This window comes from Embiotoca jacksoni, unplaced genomic scaffold (assembly GCF_022577435.1).
Source record: "Embiotoca jacksoni isolate LCO1_2020_lvr unplaced genomic scaffold, fEmbJac1.0.p SCAF_57, whole genome shotgun sequence".
Classification (NCBI taxonomy): Eukaryota; Metazoa; Chordata; class Actinopteri; family Embiotocidae; genus Embiotoca; species Embiotoca jacksoni.
This window is the reverse complement of record NW_027185411.1, coordinates 749,135-772,110: the sequence shown is the minus strand read 5'-3', so window position 1 is coordinate 772,110 and position 22,976 is coordinate 749,135. Positions and strand designations below refer to the sequence as shown.

Below are 22,976 nucleotides of genomic sequence, written 5' to 3'. Positions count from 1 at the left end.
ATGTAATCTGAAGGCAGCTGGTTTGAATGTCTGGAAAATTATTTCCTAAGAGGATATGATGATTATGTCAGTGGCTTGTAGACTGGGTGCCATTACTGCCACATCGATAACATGTCAGAAAATGCCTGTTACATTGTTCCAAATATGAAGTCTTCAATTCTAATTTAGTGAGTGTCTGTTTGAAGAATTTACACTCCTTTATTTTCCCGACAGGATATTACATACATTTTTTTTAATTTATTTTTTTACCATCTGCTTATTTTCCTTTTTGTCCATTTCTGCCTTGCTTATGGAAAACACAAAATTTCACACTATACTCGTGGGATAGGAGTGGTTGCCTAGCAACGGGACTGTTATAGTCTAGCAATTGCCAAATGTGTACTGGATATTTATTCAGATGTCCATGATGATAACCTCCAACAAGCAATGCAAGCTGGAGAAAATGTGTATGCAAAATCTATTCCAGTCTACTCTTCGTGTCCCAAGTTTAAGATACATACTTAGTTTGTAAACAGTCTTGGCAATTTATACTATGACACGGATATCGAAAACCTGGGGCCATGTAGCTTACAGTATCTCTCTGATATCTGCTGCACCAACTCTCCATCTCTGAAAACTATTTGTACTCTTTGGTCAAAGATGCAATGCGGACATGACTTCTATCCCAGATTCACACGCACACATGCACGCACGCACGCACGCACACACACTTACATTATTTTGAGAAATAGGCCAGAATATATTCTGCTGCAGTGTTTTGTGGTGTGTGTGTGTGTGTGTGTGTGTGTGTGTGCATGTGTGTGTGTATATACTCGTCTGATGTCCTTTGAAGTCCACTCACATTTTGTAGAGAGATACATAATTATGCAGAACACACAAATACACACAGCCATACGTCCACTGTGTGTGTGCTTGTGTAAGTCTGGCCGGCCAGTTTCATGGGGCTCCAGATCAAAGGCATTTGTGTCTCCGTGGCAAACTGTCTTCTCCATCTTTCTTCTCCAACTATTTGTGGCCTTTTCAAGGTTTGCAGGAATCAGTTTTGGTCCAAATCCAGTCCTTCCGTATCTCAGTAGTTGGAGCCAGACTTACGTTTGATCACCAAGATCTAAAATAAATTAAACATTCATTAACAATAGTTTGTTAAATAGGAAAGATTGTGATGTTTTTACACTTTTTCAAGATGAAAAGTTGTTTTCCCAGAGTCCATGAAGTAAACAGGAAACCAGACAAATTATTAATTTGTGTATGTTTTTTTGCCACAAGCTCTTAGAAATATCATCCCATGCTGGTATTCACGCCTAAAGTTGTTTATTCAATTAAAAAAAATATATATTTATTTTCCCGGTTGCTAGTAAGAAAAATAATCTAAACTTTCGACCTATTGATGTAAGAGTAGGTGGCGTCTTTGTTTTCTGTGCAACTTTGGACACATTTTCTCTGTTTTGCTTCTAGCTTCACCTTAGCTAGCATTCGCTAAAAACATTATGTAATATTTCCAACATTTCTTTAAAAGTTCTACCTTTTCTTTCTCCTACTATTACATCCAGATTTACACAAACATTGAATCGTCTGCAGCCAAGCCTGTTGTATTAGTATCTAGTTATACTATACTAGTTAAATTAATCCACACCTGTTTACCTATCAGGATTAAGCACGAATGATATTTGGATAAGTGCGGGGAAATAAAATTTCCACTTTAACTATATTTATTCTCAACCACAAACTGTCTTCTGTTACAGAACTTAATCTCTCTGTATGCAAACATCTGTACACTGCCTGAAAAAATGGTTCTACACTTCTGCTTTCCACCGTCCATCGGCTCCGTCTTATTCCTGTCTCTTCTTTTTTTCTTTTTTTTGTGTGGGCTAACCATCTGTTTAGTGGGCCTGTCACAATGTATTCAGTCTGATATATCATTGAAAATACAGCTCAATAGATTTAACAGTCTGGAACAAATAACAGTATTATTCTGAGTGGATTACATGTATGCATGCCTGGACCACCTGTTTCATGAAATCAAAAAGGCATGAATCCCAAATTAAATAAATAAATAGAACTTGATTTCACTCTGGGAGATTAAGCTTGTGTTGACTTGGTGAGTAAACTGAAAATACTAAACAGCTGTCTGCCACGCTGGCTGGTTGGCTGTCTGGCATCACTGTTTCAGAGAAGGTAATGTTGCTGCCAGCATAACCTGAGTTGCCGCTACGTTCCCACACTACCCAGGAAAAGAACTTCGGTTGTGACCGCACTAAATTTGCTGGCTGCAAGTGCTGTTCTGATTCATCCATGCTTAACATGAGTCTGCAGCAATTCAAAGATCAGTTAAAAGTCACACTCTGAAAGAGAAGAGGCATAATTGTTCTGCAGGGGGAAAAAAACTGTAAGATAAAAGTATAATTCAAATTTATTTTTTGTTAGTGGGGATGGTTCTGTGCATGTAATTATTAAATCCTGACAAATCATTTTTTTTCAGAGTTAAATATTTGTTTTTTTAATTGTACATACATTCAATAATAAGCAGGTTGTATATTAAATGCATGGACTGTTATAGTTGAAAAATCTGTCTAAAATCCATTTCTGGGGCCTATTTGTCCAAATTTCCAAAATAAGATACTTAGATGGACAGCATTTTGCATCAACAGCATTCATTTATGAACCCAACCTGTGTTGTTTTAATAGTCCAGGCGGCTGTTAGTTGTGTAATGCTGCAGAACATGTTTTATTGGCACACTTTTAGACCCTAAATACCAGTCACTCGTGCTTTAAATGCCACAGCTGATCTGAGTACTGCTGCTGATTGTTGCACTTTCTTTATGGCTACAGTTTTTTCATTTTTCAACGGCTGCTTCCTGCACGATAATTCACCAAATCAAATGGTGTTTCAACCCAGTTTCATGAACCTGACGGTGAGATCAGTGGACTTCAACAACCTCTCTGGTCACCAAATCTGAATCCAGTGGAACGCCTTTGGGATGTGGCAGAATTGAGAGATTCACAGCTTGAATGTGCAGCTGACAAATAGTCAGAAAAGATGTGATGCAATCATGTCAACATGGAGTCGAATCTCTAAAGAACTGTTTCCAGCATCTCATGTAAACCCTGACACGAAGGCCATTTGAGAAAAGAGGCATTTTATCATTATTTTGTGAACTCGTCGATCAATTGATTGTTTCCGCTCTAGTCTAATAATAGAGACACTGTGTGATGCCTAAAAACTAACCTAGAGCAACATCTTTGAGTTTTTGACACATGAAAGCTAATTTAATGCAAAATTAAATGATCATCTATTCTAAAACGGCCAAATACTATGCAGATAACTGGCTAGATCTCCCTATTATTTTGATATATATACTTGTATTAGTTCTGTAAGATATTTAATCTGGCAAAAATGTTCAGGAGTCTCTGGTTCCAGCTTCTCAAATGTGAACAGTCACTGATGTTCTGTGTTGTGTATCATTTTGAACTGAATATAATTGAGTGTTTTCAAGACATCACTTTGTGAGAGTCCAAGTTTACAATTTTTCTTGTCTTAGATTAAACAGTCAGTTGAGGGGAAAAAAAATCTATAGATTAATCGATGGTGAAAATAACTGTTAGTCAGACTCTGTGTCTATTGTACTGTCATCTTTTTGACCATCACTTGCTTCCATGTTGCACAGCGCACTTTACAATATAAACAGATTGACTCATAAAGCGATATGATCAAGCTTTTTCAGTGATGAGCAGCAGTATGTTCAAAAGGCTCATAAAGAAATCTCGTATCTGTCTTTTGTGTCCGGGCCGGGCTCTTTATGAGGTGGTGAATCTGGAACTGACCCTGAGACACGTGTGCGTTCTTGTCCTCCGTGCTGCTGTGAGATGTGTATCTGAGAGTTTACATCGGTTAAATCCCTTTTCTGTGCATATGGAAATCTTCTGCAACTATGAAATCAACACGTGCAAATAATCCACACAGATATTTAAATCTGGTGTGAAAGCGATGTAACCAATTAAAGTCTTATAATTCTGTCGAGTAAGAATTTATTGATCCAAAAGAATGAATAAGTATTGGAGAATGAGTTTTAAAAACCTGACGTCTCAGCATTTGGCTGAGAAATTGATGAGTCATGAGTATTGATCCACCATGCAGCTTTATTGTAGATTATTGTGGTCATTGTGTGCTATGGAGCATCTCTGAATGCACTCTGCATCTCCTCCAGCCAGATGATTATTACATTTAAGATACCTTAACATGCGGAGGATATATATATTGTTTTATTATTTTTTTACCCTCAAGATAGAAAGTGCATTTAATGGATTCCACTAGTGATGGGAACCTTCAGCATTATAAGATTACTATTTTTCTTAAAACCAAGTACACAGTAGCTAATGCATAAATTACAAATATTTACCTTAAGCCAGCAATACCTCAAGGAAAATCAGGTATTTCATTTAAATTACTTTGAAATGATCTGCATAATTCATTAAAACTCCATCAGTAAACCTTCCCAATTTAATGAGTGCATGTTAATTGTGTTTACAGTATACAGTCTGCAGTGACAATTCCCACACCATCATGATGAGAGTGATGATATAGATGTGGAAAAGTCGTCTGATAGTGATTTACTAGTTACTTAGCAACAGCTGTGGGTTATGTTAATATAGTGCTGCCACCACATACAGTTTTTAAAGGCTGCACCCTCCTCTGACCCACATAATCACCAATTCTTGAACCTTTTCTGCAGTGCGCAACAGCTGCTGAAGTGATGCCACAGTGATGAGTCTGTCTGTGTTCTGTTTGATTCTGCACCAGCAAACTGAACCTTGACAACTCTTTAAAATATCAGTGAGGGAGGTGCTTCTCAGAGATACAACAGACAGAGGCTTTCATTTGCTTGAAAGTGTTGGTCCACCTTTTTCTTTTTCTTGAAGGGATGCAATGGCAGGAAGTGAGTTTCTGGCCCAGGTGAAGGAGTTATAGTGTCCTCGGCTGAGGTAGTTTGGGCATCTGATCAGGATGCCACATGAGTGCGTCCCTAGGGAGGTGTTTAATGTATTTCCAAATGCTAGGAAAACATGGGGTAGAACCAGACTACTCTGAAGGGATTATATGACTCTTCTGGTCAGGGACAACATTAGGATCCCCCAGGAATCAGGACACCTGGGTAACTTTGCTTAGACTGCTACCACTGTGACCTGACTCCAGAAAAGCAGCAGTGGTCAGTGACATGAAATGAAAAGAAGTAATGCACATTTGAAAAAAAAAGTATAGTACAATATATCCACAGTGATTTAACAATGTAGTCATTTGCTAGAAAATTTGAATCAGGAAAAAAAAGCTGCATGAGCCACGCAAACTCAAGGCCAAAAGACTACGTAAACCCCCACACTGCCAGCTGTGGACACGACACCCAGCAACCTTCACACCACAGTCCTATTTCCAGCATCGCCACACACAGTGAAATGGCTTTTGTACTTGGGACTCCTGCAGCAGTTCCTCTTCACTTTCGACCTCCAGACACACGCAACCGCTACTCTGCAGCTGTTGCAGCTCGACTCCCTCAATTCTGTTGCAGTTTTCCACCAGAGAAAAGACGTGTTTTGCCTCGCGGCTACCGTATCAGTTTATCTTCTACTCTGCTCCTGTTGCAGCTCCACTTGCTCACCTCTATCTGTTGCAGTCTCACAGTGGATGAGGAAGGAAGACTGAACAAGGTCAAGTAATATCCCGAGCTGTAGGACCAGGACTGGGCTGTTTGTGTCTTCCATGTGTTGCTGTGCGCTACATCCTGGAAAACTGTGCTTTTTCTTTTTTGCTGCCTTTGTTTGTGTGAAAAGAGCTTAAGTAGCTTAAGTTGCTAGCAATGGGATTTTAGAGAAAACCCTGCTCGCTCTCAGGGCAACTTTACTGTATGTGTGTGTGTGTGTGTGTCCGTGTGTGTGTGTGTTGAATGTGCATCTCTGCAGGAGTGATACTAAACTTTTAAGAGTTGAGTGCCCACTTTCTTTGCCCTGCTTCTATTCTTTCATTCTCAGCCTCTGTGTTTGTCTTTCTGTGCAGACTCTGAAGGTGAAATGGACCAGTTGATGCTGTTAGCACTGTTTATGAGCAGGTATGGCCTCTTAGCTTTTACTCTTCACTTAAGGGATAATCCTGCAAACCACTGTGTCACATTTTAAGGGAGTGTGTCCACATACCTGCATCCTCCCCCAGTCTGAGACATGCTGCTGAAGTTGATTTGTGATCTATCTCACGTCACCAATCCTGAGATGGACTGGAAACCTGTCAAACATCAGCAGCCCCCACAGCACCCCCAATTATTTCCCCCTGCAGTCAAATTAATTTAATGTATTGACAAGATTATTATTCATTTTTTTTGCAATATATGTAAGAATAAGGTTGGTAAACGAAATCTGACAGCTGTGTAGGTTTTGTTTTTTTCTTTAAATCTTGATGCATACATTGCAAAGAAAGGTCTGATCGTGTTTCTTCCAAGATACTTTGGGTTTACACGATGACAGCACAGCCGAGGGGGTGGATAGCAGCAGATAGACTGAGGGATGATGGGTAGAGAGGGAGTCTGTGGGCAGAGATGGATGGGTCCACGGATAGGCAGAGAGAGCGGGAGAGACAAAGTGAAGGTGGAGTGGGTGGCAGTCACAGAGATGGAGGGGTGAGGTGGTGAAGAATGACAGATGCAGAGATGAAGGATGGTCCAGCTGGAGAGAGCCTCCCTAAACACACACACACACACACACACACACACAGATGTATGTGGTCATCTCATGTTTTTACCTTTTCACATTGAGCTGTGGGATTTAAAATAGATGTATGATGTGAGGCTGGGAAAAATTAAAAATGAGATGGGAGTCATGGCTCTTGTTTGCTGGATCTAAATGCTTTTGAACAGACTCAACTGGAAACATAGCAGGCCGGCTGGTTGGGACACGTTTGTCCAGACTAATGTCATTTTGGACCAGATTAGAAGTCCCACTAGAGTTCGGACGAGAAGTCAATTTTGAAACAGTCCTGTGGAAAATCCTATAGAGCCAAATATGCATACAAGAATTTTCAAAAAATGAATGAAGTGATCTGAACATAGCTGAAGATCATTAAACCTCTTCTTCCTAAAAGTTATTAGAAATGAAAAAAATATGATACTGCGCATACTTGGGTCCATGCCATTCAGATACTCGACATATTTACACAGATCCAAAACCTGCAGCAGAAGAACACGATACTACAAATGCCACTGAGAAGACTTGGTCCGACTTGGATTCTTCAGAATTGGGTGGACCTGTACAGACTTCTTGTCCGGACAGGAATATCTCAACAATTATCAGATGGATTGCTGTGAATTTATGCACAGACATTCACGATTCCCAGAGGATGAATGCCTCTGACTGACATCGTTATTGTTGGTTTTTGATGAAATATTTCAACTTTCAGATGGATTTTCATGAAATGTTCTTCAGGCATTCATAGTACGACTTTGGCAATCCTGACCTTTAATCTAGCCCCACCACCGAGCCACACCTCTACGTCTCCAAGGTACACTAGATCTGCAGTGATATTCATATTTGTGATCCTTTGATTCATTCAGGACCATGTTTGGTCAAAATAAGGTTTTTCAGTGGTTTGATATTCTTTAAAATATGTATTTCAGTCTCAAAGCTTCTAGCACAGGTGCAGAATCTGTCTCTTTGAAGGTCAGACAAATAAAGCAGGACGTGTCATTTCATAAACTAAATAATTCATTTATAAATGAAAACATTCTTTGCTAGTTGTAGACCTTGTACATCATAAAGTTTTAAGAGACATAATAAGGCCTTGCCAATTTGTTTTGTCAGTTCACTGCAGGAATTCGTAAAATTGTCAGTAAAATTAAAATTCAAAGGTAGGTACTGAGAGGCTAGAGATAATAGCTGTTGCCAAGTCCAGGGCAAGTCCTTCAATGTTGGTATAAGTTTTCAAAGCCCTCATTTGTAGTCTAACATTATGTAAATCAGGACTTTTCCCGGTCACTGGATGCATTTGAACCGAGCTGCAGCTGCTGTTTGTTGTGTTGTCTGCACCGATGCCATTGTGTCTGATGTCGGCGTGAGCGTTTCTTCCATGGGCATGTGGTTTGCCCTGAATCTAGTTTCACAGCTGGTGAAAGTGAGACACGTTACACTCGCTTGCCAGAGTGCACTCTCATGCGCGCTGAGTTGTGTAACCGCGAGTGACTGACCACACCTCGGTTATATAACTGCTCCCTGTAGTAGTGCACCGCCAGCTTCCTGAGTGACTGGAGGAGTTAATGCGTGTAAATGTGTGGGAGCATCCATACTGTGCTCTATTACTACTGAGTGGGTTTCACTCAAAGATAACACTGCTCTAATTGGACTTACTCATCTTCCAGTTCATTGTATGCACCTCTGCAAAGATAACATTGTGCGTTTGTAAGATAAACTGAGTCAGGATGGTCTGTATCGTCACCGAGGGGGGAACGGCGGTGGTCGCCAACAACGAAAACAGGTGTAAATTGGAGAACGGAAGAAGCGAGGACAGCATATAAAATGCAAAGAAAACAATTAGCGTCTTTATTGTGGAAGTATAATGATAGCTCGCAGGCCAAGAGTAATGAAACTACAAATGCCGTTAGACAAACAACAGCAGTTCATTCAAATTATGCAGATTCTGCACCGTGCAAATGTTTTCGTACAATACTTGTATAAAATGTACCAACCTTCCTGAACTCTGTGCTTCACTGTTTCTCTTTAATGATTATATTTATGTGTATGACTATTGAGGACATATGTGCAAATTAGTCCAATGCATCAGATTTCCTATTTATAGAATCTCAGTGAATATCTGAGATGCAGCAGATGTCTTAATTATTGTTTGATGTAGTTTTCCCCAAAAGCATTGTCGTACAGTATTTTTTTATTGTGTCATTTTCGGTTTTAACCAATGGATCCAAATGAAATTCCAAGAATGTTTTAATTATTACAAGAAAACATTTTTTTTCCTTTTTTTCTTGATTCAAGGACAAAAAAAATGTCCAACAACATGTTTGCGCATCTGTCCCACTGGTGCGTTAAATATCACAGCAGCACAGATCAGAAGCTTTGTCTGTGTTCTTTATATCTATCTAATCTAAGAACATTGGCCGCCCTTGGTATTTATTATGCTACACTACTTATTTTGGCCGCTATTTTGATTTAAAGGAAGAAAAACCACCAAGACAGAAGAGAGCGTAACTGCGCTGAAGCTTCTAGCAAATTTAGTGGGACTGTTACCATAAATATCTCCATTAAGTCATTTCAGGTTCCTTTAGATTTTTGTTAGGTGATTTCTTTCTGATGAATCTCTGTTTTCAATTAGTTCAGCTATTTGAGACGAACCTAATCCTCTGTTTCCATCATTTAAATATGTACAAACATGTATGTTTATGAGCTAAGGAGTGAATAGAAGGCGAAGCCCTGTATTCCCTCTATCCAGCGTCTGAACAGCACATAAAGCTTAAGCTGTGCATCTGCAGTGCAGCGCTGTACACAGACAGACAATTGCTAACACAGACTTACAGACACTGTTCTTCTCCTGCTTACTGACCTGTTTCAATAATTCAGAAGAGTGACTTGCTGGCTGGCTGGCAATGGGCTCTATCCATGGACTCGGTCAAGCGTTACTCACATTTATGCGTGGCACTTTCACATCTATGCAGCTGTACACACACCAAACAAGCTGCCATAAGGACACCACTTCCGTGACGTGTACGTGCATGCATCAAGGGCTAGGTACCGATCTTCAATACTTTTATGGCACAAATCATTTTTTAAATTTTTTTTTATACTGTTTAGTGTTAAAAAATGTCACTCATTACCAACTTTTGATACCATGGCTCCATCCAGGCTAACGGTAACTGGACTGTAGGGATCTCTGTGAGCAGCTGACTAGCATCAACCGATAGCACACAAAGCTTTTGGGGAACATTGGTAAATTGTAGCATCATGTGAGGCGTGAAGAAAAAAATCTGTAGATTATATTGTCTACTGATAGTCTGTAAGTGATAGGTTAAGGGGACACCTGTAAATGTAATTGCCTTTTGGTTAAAAAGAGAAGGTCCCTGTACTGAGTTAAGGCTGCATCTGGTATCAAAAAGTGTGTAAAGGGTTCAGTTGTGGCTGCCTCAGTACAACTGTTTGTTGCAGATTTACCTGTTAAAGCAAATAGATTATGGTATTGATAATGCTAATTTATGTATATTACAAGCGACACTACTTATTCCCCTGAAATAGAAAACAAGGTGATAAGCCAAGCATTCCCATCTGGGGTTAAAATATAGCACAAAAAAACTCACTGTAAGAGTTCCGCTTTGTGTTTGTGAAGACATCTGCAAAAACATTCAATAATTATTTAAAATGCAGTGGCATTGGGATTTTGTTTGTGGGCGTCATATTTGAACAGAAACCTCGGCCATGTCTCTTTAATTTTAATTTTATTCTTTGTTTAGGCCAATATTATCAACATTTTTAAATGTTATTACCCCCTTGTGTCTGTAATGGGTGTATGCAACAGCAGAGAAAAGTAGGAGGAACAAACATGTTTTTAAATACAGTATATAATAGATAAGGGCATGTAGATTTGTTGGGAAATTGATAATAAAGACTCCTCCAAACAATAGTAGCTCTAAGTTTTATTTAACATGTTGAGTCACCGCTATGAGCTCTCATGTTCGTCACTGGAAAGCACTTTACTGTAAAATGACTGTGCTAATCAACCATAATACTTTATACCCTAATCAATCAGAGTCAATGTGATTATTGTAAAATACTGCAGAGTTTCATCTTTTTTTTTCTCCACACTTGTGACTGACATGATGTTACAGTGATTGGCTGGTTTAAACGTCCTGGCTGTAGCTGCAAGATATCCGTGATGTTTGTGATGCCTCTCTATTCTGTCCATGCTGTGAACTCTAAAGTAAAGAATAAACACGCTGTAAATTCAGAAGACTTCCTGCATTGATTCAGCCTAGTTATAGCTTTTCCAAGTTTGCAGTTACATAAGATATTGAATAATTGAAAGTAATTATTTTAAGGAGACTATTTTCTGTGGATAGATTGGGATTCTTCTTTTACATTCAGCTTTCATCAACATGAGGATCCAATGCTGACTAAAAGGATTTTGGCATTTCACCCTAGGTACCCAGGCCTAATTAAAAGACACATAAAGTCCAGTCTAAATCAGAGTAGGTGGTGTAGGCTCACTCTGGAGATGCAAGCTCATTAGGCTGCACCGGTTGTCTTTTCACACTGCGAATATGTAAGAAAATAACCATTAACCTGCAGTTTGTGTGATATTGCTGTCTAGTGCAACTTTAAAGGAAAGATGTGGGTCTTTTTACATGTCCACCAGCACAACTATGAGGCCAACATGAATAATCTTGGGCTCTATGAAAATAAAAACATTTGGGAGAATTTTGAAATACAATAATTCTTGTTGTTTACATCACCAGGTGGGAATTAGATAAAAAAAAAAAAAAAATAAGAACAAAAGCAAAAAAATAACACTTTTACTTCCTGATGCTGTTGAACGTGTTCTAAATAACACGGCATCAAGTTGCATTTTAATAACAATTTGCAGCCTGGTCTCGGTACAGGGACCTCCAGGGTGGAAAGGATTCAGCTTGGCCAGGTAAAGCAGATTCGGTTAGATTCAATTGGTGACTTTTATTTGTCTTTTGCCTCATAAACTGCAGCAACAAAGTTTGGTGTGGAGTCACACAATAGCCGTGAACAGGATTCTGCTGTTTAAGCAAATTAGTGGAACACGTTCCACTTTGTGGTCCTGGTTTGTTTCCTTCAGGGTTATTTTCAGGCCTTTAAAGGTTCCTAATATTTCTAGAGGAGGGAACAGACCAGGATTAATTCATTAAATTGCTCATGTAGTAATTTGTTTTGTTTTGCAACGATGCATTTAAAAAAAAAAAAAAAAAACGAGCACCGTAAGATTGCTGAATAGACAGTAAAGACTGCATGTGCCTGCTCCCCCCTAAAGCTCAAGCCGTTGCATGCAGCAGAGGGTGTGGCTGTGCTTATTAACACCAGTCAATCACTTTTGTTACTTCTGGCAGATTTGCTGACAAAGATGCTCTTTTATCACCATTTTAGTTTTTAGTTGGCTCCTTTGCTTTTTCAAGGTTATACTGAGAATGCAGAACTGAAAAATCAAACCCCCTATCTATCATCCAGGTCATGTCATCATTTCTATTTAAAGACATTTTAAAGTCCAAAAATGTTGTCCTCTATTTAAAGGTTTAAAATCTTTTCTTTTATGTCCACTTAGATCACAATGATAAATACATAAAATGTGTTGAGTCAGTCAAACCTGTGATTGTAATTCAATGGGAAGTATTGGCAAAGGTAGATACTCTGCATGTGATAAAATGGAGTGCATGTGTTTGTGCGACTCTGATGTGTTTGTGTACTGATACTAGACACCAGCCCTCTATTGATGTGAGTGATTTCTAAACTCTCCTCTGCATCTATCTTTATCTCCTTCCATCCTTCTCCTTTTCACTTTCACATACATCCACCTTTCTCTGTCTTTTGTCTTACCTCCCCCCTCATCCTCTCTTTTGACTTCATTTTCCCTTTAGCCATGTCCTTCTCACCCTTCCCTTCCACCTTACTCTTTGCCCTCATTCTTTTCCGCCTTGCATGGTTTGGATCCCCCCCATCTCCTCCTCTCCTCCTCCCCTCCTCCCCTCCTTCCCTCCGTCCTGCTGGCTCAGCTGGTATAGAAGCAGCCTTTGTTTCAGTCGTGTCCTCTATCCTTTGAAGGAGGAAAGCTGAAAAGCAAGAGGGAGGGAGGAAGGGATGGATTGAGGGAAGAAGCGAAGCATGGACGAGGAAAGAGATGAGGAAAATCCAAGTGGGAAAATAGTATATTACAAAGAGGAGGGGAGGAAGGAAGGAGGAGGGATATCATTGGATCAATGGTCAGGATTGTTCAAGTCATTGATATCCAATAGCAACAGCATGTGAGGCCTGATTTCTGTGCGGGAGGATCAGTCTATGGGACCACTTGGTTCAATGGCGCTCAGTTTCAGCACTAGTTCTCAGTTAAAGGGCAGCCAAGCAGTTTATGATAATGAAGCTGTTTTTTAACACAGTCGCTGCACCTGTACACATTTACTGCTCTGCGGTTCAGCCACATTTTAAAACAAGTTGTCATCATAACCACATTTTTTTTTACAACAGGTGATGAAAATGTGGTGTTGAATTAACCAAAACAGTCTCGAATGTGTTTGTTGTTCTTTTCTTTGTTGAATTGTGTATTTGTTTTTAATACTGAATACCATTTTTTTTTTCTTCTGTCTTTGTCCTGTAGTGAGTAAAAACCCGACAGAAGATTTTGGACCTGCACCCTCATCCATGATGTTGTCGCCGTGGTAACATGTGAATCCTGAAGCAAGAGTGTTATCCGCTTTTACATCTTTGAAGGTAAGACAATTTTCTTCGGAGTTAAGCCTATTTTTTCAAAGGGAAAAGCTTGACGTTTTAAATATATCCTTATTTGCTTTCTTGCTGTAATTTGATATTCTAATGTCCACCCTTTGAATATGTGATGGTTGGCTTCAAACACGCCATTAGCTTAGCTTAGCACAAAGGCTGGAGAAACAAGTAGAAACATAGCCTGGCTATGTCCAAAGGTAAAATCAATTAATAAATATACATCCCAGCACCTCTGAAGGTTGCTTATTGAAACAAAGTGTAAAAATAAAGGTTTAAAGAAAATGTTTTGTAGTATTACAGGAAGTTAAAGCACCAAAAAAAAAAAAAACTGCACCAGCATGTAAACACTAGGAAATGAATTGCTTTTGATTTTTATTTATTTATTTTTATACAGTAGATATAAACTGTTGCTCTGAGGCAGATTTTACTGTTTTTGGAACCAGGCTGACTGTTTACCCCTGCATTTATTCCTAAAGCAAAGCTAAACTATGCAATTCACTCGCTGGCTCTACTTAATATTTAGCATATAAATACGAGAGTGGTGTGAATCTTTTCCATCTCAATCTCAGCAACAAAGTGAAATTCACCAATAGGACTTTACCCTGCCCCAAAAATAAAAGAAACATGCTATTAAAAGTGCTAAACAGAGACTTAATGGAGGCCAGAATAGGCTCATTTCCCAGTTAGCAGAAAGCTGGCTTGTTCTGGGTCAAAGTAACCGGCCCGTGTGGATCATTCATTTGGATGCCAGGTTAGCTTAGCATGGCCTTGTGGAAATGGAGATCTCGTGTAAAATCTGTTGGCATTTTGGCTCTGTTTGGCCTTGTAGTGGAAACCCGTAAAACTGTTGTTTAGTTCTCTGTGACTTCGCCTTGGAAATTAGTTTAACCCTGCAGTTGAAATGAGTGTGAATGTGCAGTGGAAACGAGGCTGTTGACCAAGACTCTGCCGTGGAAACCAGCAGCGTCTGTGATCTTAACCAGTGGTACATTTGTTCTTCCCTTTGGTTATCAAATATTCACATTTTCTCCCTTCCCTTCTTATTATCTCGTATCTGGCTGCTAATGTTTTCAGGCTGAGATATGTTGGCTTGTCATCTTCATATAGGCTTCCTCTGTTCGATTTCCACCTATAACCTCCTTACCCCCTGAGATTTGGCTGCTGAATCCCTCTCCCCCGTGCCCTCTCACTCCCTCTAGCTCTGTTTTCCCCAGCCTGCTTTCCATTTTCCTCCCTTCAGCTGGCTGTTAGATCTACACTTCTAACCCCAATATGTCCCTCTGGGATGTGGCTGACTGCTGAACTCAGCTAGAAAGAGGCAGGAGGAAGAGAAAGCAGGAGAAAGTGGGGATAGGAAAGAGAGGGATACATTTGAAGGTGCATCTGTCTTTATTTGTGTATCTAGATTAGACAGAACAATAATCAGTAATTATTGATATTATACTGATAATGAAATTAATAGCTTAAGTATTAAAGCAAGAGTTCTAGTGTTTCCTAGTTTCAGCTTCTTAAATGTGAGAATTTCCTGCTATTCTTATTATTTTTGACTGTTAAACTTTCTTGTTATTACATTGCTTTGGATGCTAGAAAATGATGATGGCCATTTTGATTATTTTGCAACATTCTACAAGCCAAATGAATTGTGAAATGGCACGGAAGAAAAATAGTTGGTTTGCCCCTCAAAATTAACCCCAAGTTTTAGGAAACCTAAGATTACAAAATTCTGAAGCATTTTGTTCATTAGACTCTCAGGGTGAAAACAGTGTGTGGCAGGAAGTGATTCATCAAGTATGTGCACGTACAGACAAGACAAAGTGAGAAACACGTGTTTTGCTGTGAACGTTGCCTTATTACAAAGTAAGGAACTAATGTTCTGGTGGTATTATTATCTCAGATTTGTTTCAGAATAGACGAATGCCTTTTACAATGCTGCAGCAAAATTGTCACATAGTCAGGTTGGTGCATGTGAAGGCGTTGAATGGGGTTCGGGGATAATCGCAGGTAATTTGTACCAAGTGTATATTTGTGGCCATTGTCGCGCTTTAAATCATGCAGAACAACATATAATTGCGAAACTAATGTGCTGGCTGTAGATCGTTCAGCAGTAATATGTCAGGTTGAAATAAAGCCCTTAAATCGAAACCTTGGAATTATCCTTTAAATCTGTTCTGTCGTTAAACACAAAGGAGGATGCAAACAGGAACACATGCACACAGTCCTGTATGTGCACTGCTAAACTATATATAGCTTTGTATGTGCATTCTTTTGTCATTCAGTTCACCTGGTTCATCTTTCTTCACAGCGCCTGTCAATCATCCAGCGCTGTGAATGTGCAGATACATTGAGAGTGAGAGACATGTAGAGATACAGCATGTTTTTTTTCTTCTTTTTATTTATTTCTTTCTCTCATAGCTTCAGGGAGAGCAGCAGTGTGAGAGACAGGGAGAGAAATCAAACAGCAGCCAGTGTTTGTTTTATCTTTTTAATGAACAAAGTGCCACACTTTCCAGTGCTTTGGAGTTCACTCAGAGGCCCGTACGCCAGTGGGGGAATTCAACCGGCAACCCTGCAGCATCTCAGAGCAACTTGGACTAATGCTCTTTTTAGAGCTGGATCACCTTTATGGCTGTGTGTGTGTGTGTGTGTGTGTGTGTGTGTGTGTGTGTGTGTGTGTGTGTGTGTGTGTGCGTGTGTGTGTGTGTGTGTGTGTGTGTGTGTGCGCGTGTGTGTGTGTGTGCGCGCACAAAACCGATCAAAGTCAAAGTGTCCCTGTCACTACTGACATGGATGGATGGGTAGGTGGGTGGGTGGGTGGGTAGGTAGGTGGATGGATGGATGGATTTGACCTTTCCATCACCTTCAGAGATTGCCCTACAAGATAATAATTTAAGAACATTTTCCTGCCCCTTTTTTTTTTATAATCTTTTATTCCATTCCTCTTTTTGTCTTTTTTTTTGTTAACGGATTTCTTCTTTATTACTCCAATATTTATATTTTCCCTTTTCTCCCATGTTTTCCTTTAAGCTCCTGCCATTTTTGCTTCTCATGTACAACCCTTGTCTTTTTATTAATACTGTTGTCAATTCCATCCCGACTCCTCATTTTTCCACTCAAGTCTCCATCACATATTCCCTTTCTCCTCATTCTCTGTTATTAATCATCATATTCCATCCGTGTCGAGCGCTCCTCCGTTAACCTCCTCCCTACCTCCTCCTCTGGCAGCCTCATAGTGTGTAATAATCTTGCCAGGTTACATGTGTGTGTCCCCCTCTCCTCCCTCACCTGTAATAGGTGTGAAAAGGTAGAGGAGAGACAAAAGGGAGAAAAAGGAAGATCATTCATATATGAGAGGAAATGCAAATACATAGGACACATAGGCTAAAGTTAGTCAGCTCTCCCCATCTCGCTCTCCTTCTGTCTGTTGCTTTTGTGTGCAGCTGTTAGTCATGCTCAACACTTCCTACCTGATCTTGGATGTCTTTCAGGGGGCTGTTCCTCCATAAAGGAAACAGCCTAACAGGTCACTTGGCCAAGCAGGTTTAGTTATGTTTCATTCTGACACTGTCCTCCAGTGGGGTTTTTTTCTTGTACTGTAACAAGTGCACGGCCGTAAAAACGTCTTAATTTTTGTAAGGAGGTCTATTTTTCAGAGCTGTTACAGTGCCAATAAAAGCATTAACCATTCATATTATGGATTTCTGGTATTGTGACATCCTGAGTTCCCACTTTGGTTAATATGCATTCAGATGCAGCACTTGAAGCACAGATGCAAAGCATTTACAGACCACTCCACACAACTTTCATGGAGCAGGTCATCAGGTCTGGACCCAAATTATTCCAAAACTAAACTCCTTCTGTCTGAGATCGGCTCTCTGCCTGTCTGTCTATCTGCCTGTGTCATGACTGACTGATACACACTACAATACATCATGTTAAAGCCTCTGTAAGTTTAAAAAAAAAAGAAAAAAAAAGTAGAGTATGTTTACCTCCAACAGTGAATTATCTCAATAGCTTATTACCAGCTGTGCAGTTTTCACCATTTTTAACCCATCATTTGATATGAAGAATTAGCTGGCTCAAAACTATTTGAACTTTGTTTTTGAAAACTGGAAACCATCGCAAATCCACACATCGGCAGGTGTTAATACTTTTGATGTGGAAATATCCACTGTCGGGTATTTCACATATTCGTGTCATTTATTTGTCACGCCCCTCGTTGTGTAAAGAGCTTTAAACAGAAAACAGAATATATAAATATAGATAGCATCACCACTAATGCTTGGTCCAAGCGTATGTGTATTTTGTTATAGTGCACATATCAGCATCCTTGTAGCAGACATACTCAAATAAATCTTGACTAACAAAATATACCACTTTGGCCTGTGTAAAAGATTATATTTCTAACGGTACAAATGCAAAGCAAGAAAGACATTATCAATGCCTCTGTAAACTGAATTTAAACAAGATTTACTAATCTTCATATACTAATAATGTACGAATATGTTTAGCTTTGCATGAGATCACTCAAACGGTTAGAAGTCAGTAAATGGAAAGACTGATCAAAACTACACAAATAAGTTCAGGGATCCTTTAGTTTGGCTGTCACGAAAAAGAAAACATAATTTCATGTTTTTTTTTATTTATTTTATGTGTAATGTATGTGCCTCCTTGACAGAAAAGTCAGTGCACAAGTATAAAATTATAATTCTGTTATCAAAGGATATGACTCAACAAATATCAAAAAATGCTTTGTATAGATTTAATAAAGAGTTGGAACGAGCTGATTTCAGACAGTGAGGAATAAGATGACTTTACTATATTTAAAGCTACTTAGGAAATGAAAGGATTAAAACTTGTTTGGAAACAAATAAGATAAAGCCACAATGGCAGGTGCTATCCCACACTGTTTTCACCCATGAAGATAGATCATAGATAATTAAAAGTGGAATACAATTTTGTTGGGCTAAAGACCCAGATCAAAGTATCCTTCTTGAAAATCGAAGAGACAAAGCTTCTGAGTTCCCTCTTGTTTCTGCTGTATCAGTTTTCCTTCACGAGATTTTGAAATGCTTAGTATTTCACAAAGAATGCCCCTCAGGATTTTGTTATCTTTCTTATAGGAAGCGCATTTCTGTCTCTATCACTACCTCGTCAAACCGCACGCACTCGTGTTATTTCTGACTCTCTCTAAAACGATTGCGTATGCTCTCTTTCTTTCTGTTGTTCTCTCACCATAGGCAGACACAGGAAATGGAGTGTGTGAAACAGGATGTGAGGATAGCCATACTTGTTTATTTTATACTAAAAGCCCAGAGCCTGGCTGGAAACCACTGATGGATGACAAAAATGGACAGAGACAGTGAGGTTAGAGACACAGACACTGGTTTTAATTATCTGTGTGTGTGTGTGTGTGTGTGTGTGTGTGTGTGTGTGTGTGTATGCCTGTGTCTGTTACAAATTACAATAAGAAGGAAACGGTAAATGTTAGTGTATTGAGCTCAGTCCTGCTCAAATATTTAAGATTAAGGTTTTGAGACTTAACTCAGTGGGCAGCTACATAAATACAGTCTGCCACAGCAAACATTTGGATGTTGATGCAGATTTAATAATTCAACTAAATCAAGTTACATGTAAAATAGGCAAATATAAAGTATAAACAAAATGTTACAGATGTCCTAAAAGTAAAACATTGTTTCAAAAACTGATGAGGTCAAAATATAGAAGCGTTGACAGGCCAACATTTTTATCAGATGAACTATGAAATTCAATGACTACTGAATGCTTAAAGGTTAAATTTGAATCCAACTGAATACATATACTACATGTTTTATTTTTTATTTTGAATAACCACTTTCTAGATTTCTAGAACGTTTTTTTTGGGTGAATTGTTTTGGAGTTGATTTGAAGCACATTATCTCTGGTTTAACAAATTCAAATACAAAATGATCGTATCCAATAATAAGTGCCGAGCAACCCTCTGGTAACATCATGTTAACGTGTTAATAGTCTAAAGTACAGCGGAGGATCCAAGAAAAGTCTGATTAATGACTGAATTTACACAACTTGAGATGACCTTAAGGAATAAATGAATTCCAAATCACAGAAATTCAAACAAATGACTTAAAAAGTACCATAACAATGCTAAAGATTGCATTTTATTTTCAACAATGAATTTTGAGTAGTGACTTAAATGTTTGATTGGTCGTCATTTGCACTCAAATAATTACAGGCTGTCTTTGCTTCCACAGAAAGACAAAACATAAATACAGTGTTTGTATGTATTTTAAAAACGGAGCTCAAATATAGTGAACTCTCTTTTGTTAAAGCGTATCTTCTCTCTCCAGTAGTTTCTCAACTCCATCAGCCTCTTCTCCACCTCTGTCATTTTATATATCTGTCTCTGCAAATATAACTTTATCTCCCTCCCCTTCTGCCAACATCACATCCATCATTTTTGTTCTTCACATGTCAGAAAATGTGCTGGGAGTTCATCTATATTCATCTATATCACCATTTGCCACTTTAGGTAACTCTGCATGCTCAGCTGGTGCATCCTAATGTATCGTACCATCACAGATGTCAGCGACAGTAAAATTAACACATAATTCACTTCAATCTACCCTGTGAGAGTGCTTACATGGAAATGTTTCACTTGAGAACACCTGTTATGTATGCATTGGATATTCTTAGCAATGGACTACTACAGACCCTAAAAAAATCCGTACCATATCTGGGTAAGGTCCCATAGGTACCTCATTTTCAAATCTCCTAAGTTGGAGTTTCCTTGAACACCCAAAAATGAAAGAAGCTGTGTCCCAATTTCATACTCATATCTTTATTTTTAGCACATTATGCACAGGAGTAATTATCATAGTTTTACTAACAAGAAATACAAAAAAAGGTTCCAAGATTAAATAAACTTCAACTTTAAACATTAGTGTGCTTCACATTAAAGTGTCTCTCTGAGTAATTCAAACTGTGTACTCTCCAAATCACACAAAACAATGTAAACAGCATATATTGTGCCATAAAAAATATTTTTCTTTCAACATTTTCTAAGTCTGACCAAAAGTAAATAAAAAAATTAGCCCCTTGGAACAGCCATTGTTTTGTCATATTTTAGAGTTAATTCTACGTTAAATGTGCTGTCTTTTGACTTAAAATGATTAGCGGAGTTCACTCAGCCTTTTAAAATTACATTTTAACATTAAATAGGTTTCAAATTAATTACCATAATGATGTTTTGGGTATCTATTTTGACCATTCAAAATTAGAATATATAGTAGTTTCAATTTAAGATAACTACACATACACTGAGACCGGTCTAGGATAGCTTAAGTGTCATCGCCAACATCATATAAGGAATTCACGTTCCAGATACCAACAATACATTTGTGACAATTTAAAACTGCAATTTGAGATTGCGAATACATTTTGACATGTCAAAATTGCAATGAAATGTATCTGTACTTACAATCTAACTGTATTGCTGAATGAGTTATATTTAGTACGGCAAAACTAATTCAAGAATATTAGCACATCAGTTCTGCCAATCCAAAATGTGAATTTCAGATATTTGTATTTAAAATAAATTAAATATATACTTGTCAGAACTTTGTGTTCAAACAACAGATGAAAGATCTTGATGCAAAATAAAGAACAGACTGACGTGTAAACAGAAAACAAGTCTGACTGTAATGTGTGGTAACTTAACTTTCCATTTGTTTCTATATTTTCATTTCAACTCATGCAAAGCTGAATGGGAATCTACAGTCTCGGTGGTACGAACGTAAGAGGGATGGAGTTTTTTGTTTTGTTTTTAATACCTTGGATATATTCCCTGTTGGACTTTTTAAATTAGCTGTTTCATTAATGCACATAAAAATCCACATTTGTGTCTCACTTATTTGCCCCCATTTTGCTTTTTAAACTGATGTGTTCAGTCAGACAGCTTACAGATGGTATCCTGTCTTCCCCCAAGCTACATGTGTGGCACTTTTTCAGAGCTCTCTCTGATGTGAGCAATATTTTTTCTTCTTCTTCCTGCTAGTTTGCTCTTACTGTAGCTGTTTTATCTCTCAGCCTGTGGTCAGTTTCTCACTCCGTCTCTGTCTACCTCATGTTTTATTGAACCTTCATTCAAAATAACAAGGTTTCATTCTCTTTTTTTTTTTTCCATCATTGCATTCAGTGCTTGCTGTTTACTTCACTCTCGGTTCTTATTTCTTCCTCTGTTTCCACCCATTTATGCACACATTCACCTCTCTGTCCTTCTGGTGGTAAACATAGATGCACAAGAATATCCTCAATTCCGAACAGAAAGTGAAGGATATTTCACATCTATAACGGAAATGTCATTTTGTGGACATGAAAGGATAAAGCTGCATTTTCCATTTTCCATAATGCTGTACTTGTCATTTGTAGTTTTATTTATGTTGAGGCTTTCACTGAAGAGCCAAAGTGCCCTGAATGGTTGAAAAGCCACTCCAAAGGGATTTATATAATACCAATGAGTGACATGTAGGCCTGAGCTTGGTGTTGGCAACTGGGAATGTCATCTTCTGAAATCAAGTAGGACAATTTTGAGATTTTACATTTTGAGTGCAACAAGCAGCAAAAACATGACAAAAGTAGCAAAAGGTCTGTTTAGGCAGAACTGGTGCAAGTGATCCACTAAACATTGTGCTATAGACAAATACATGAGTAAATAGAAACATGTCCATTTAAACATGCGATTAGGTGGGTTTATGCTCAGCTGCATCCCTGATTCTTCTTCTTTCTCTTCATTTATCTGTCCCATGGTGCTTTTGTTAACTGCTGATGTATGTGGAAGATTTAGACAGGAAATGCTCAGTGGTTGTCCATATATGGACATAGATGGCTGTTTTCTTCGGAGAAATATGTTGTCAAATCCCTGAGCAGGAAATGCTCTGCCTACGTGTTCGTAATGAGTTTTGTGTGTGTGTGTGTGTGTGTGTGTGTGTGTGTGTGTGTGTGTGTGTGTGTGTGTGTGTGTGTGTGTGTGTTCTGTCAAACCTTTTTAATTTGCAGACTGTCAGCACAGGCTAGTAGACTTAAGTACAACTTACAATTAAGTGACATGGTACGCTGAATGTCAATCCATGAGAAAGGCAAAGTATGTTCAACAAATAAATAACCAGAGCAAAATGACAGAGAGCTGCTTGAATATGAAATTCACAGTACAAAGAAGCATAAATAAATAGTGTCTTCATCCTCTGACTGCACCACTGCTCTTACTTATGTTTGTGTTGACTGGCCTTTTAATTCCAACAGTATTTGCTCAGAATCTGTTTGTAATTCAATGACAATCTCATCTGCTAGACAGTAAAAACTGATGTAGTGGGTGGTGAGACTGCCATCAACAATATCACGTTTTTAAAAAAATGTTTTGGGTAATTAGAGGTTACAGTATTTTGGAAACAGCACAGCTCCCAGGAATAAAAATGATCACAGTCTACCAAACAATC

General features: G+C 38.6%; 1 protein-coding gene across 4 annotated transcripts in view; it reads left to right on the top strand.

The window, feature by feature from the left end:
• lrfn5a (leucine rich repeat and fibronectin type III domain containing 5a) overlaps positions 1–22,976 on the top strand; it is a 107,864-nt gene that overhangs the window by 38,218 nt on the left and 46,670 nt on the right. For 2 of the 4 annotated variants that reach the window (XM_069172996.1, XM_069172994.1), the window contains 2 exons: positions 6,047–6,098; positions 13,364–13,476. The gene's annotated coding sequence lies outside the window, so the exon portion shown is untranslated. The remainder of the gene's footprint in view (positions 1–6,046; positions 6,099–13,363; positions 13,477–22,976) is intronic. The other 2 variants (XM_069172995.1, XM_069172993.1) reach the window with 1 other exon arrangement.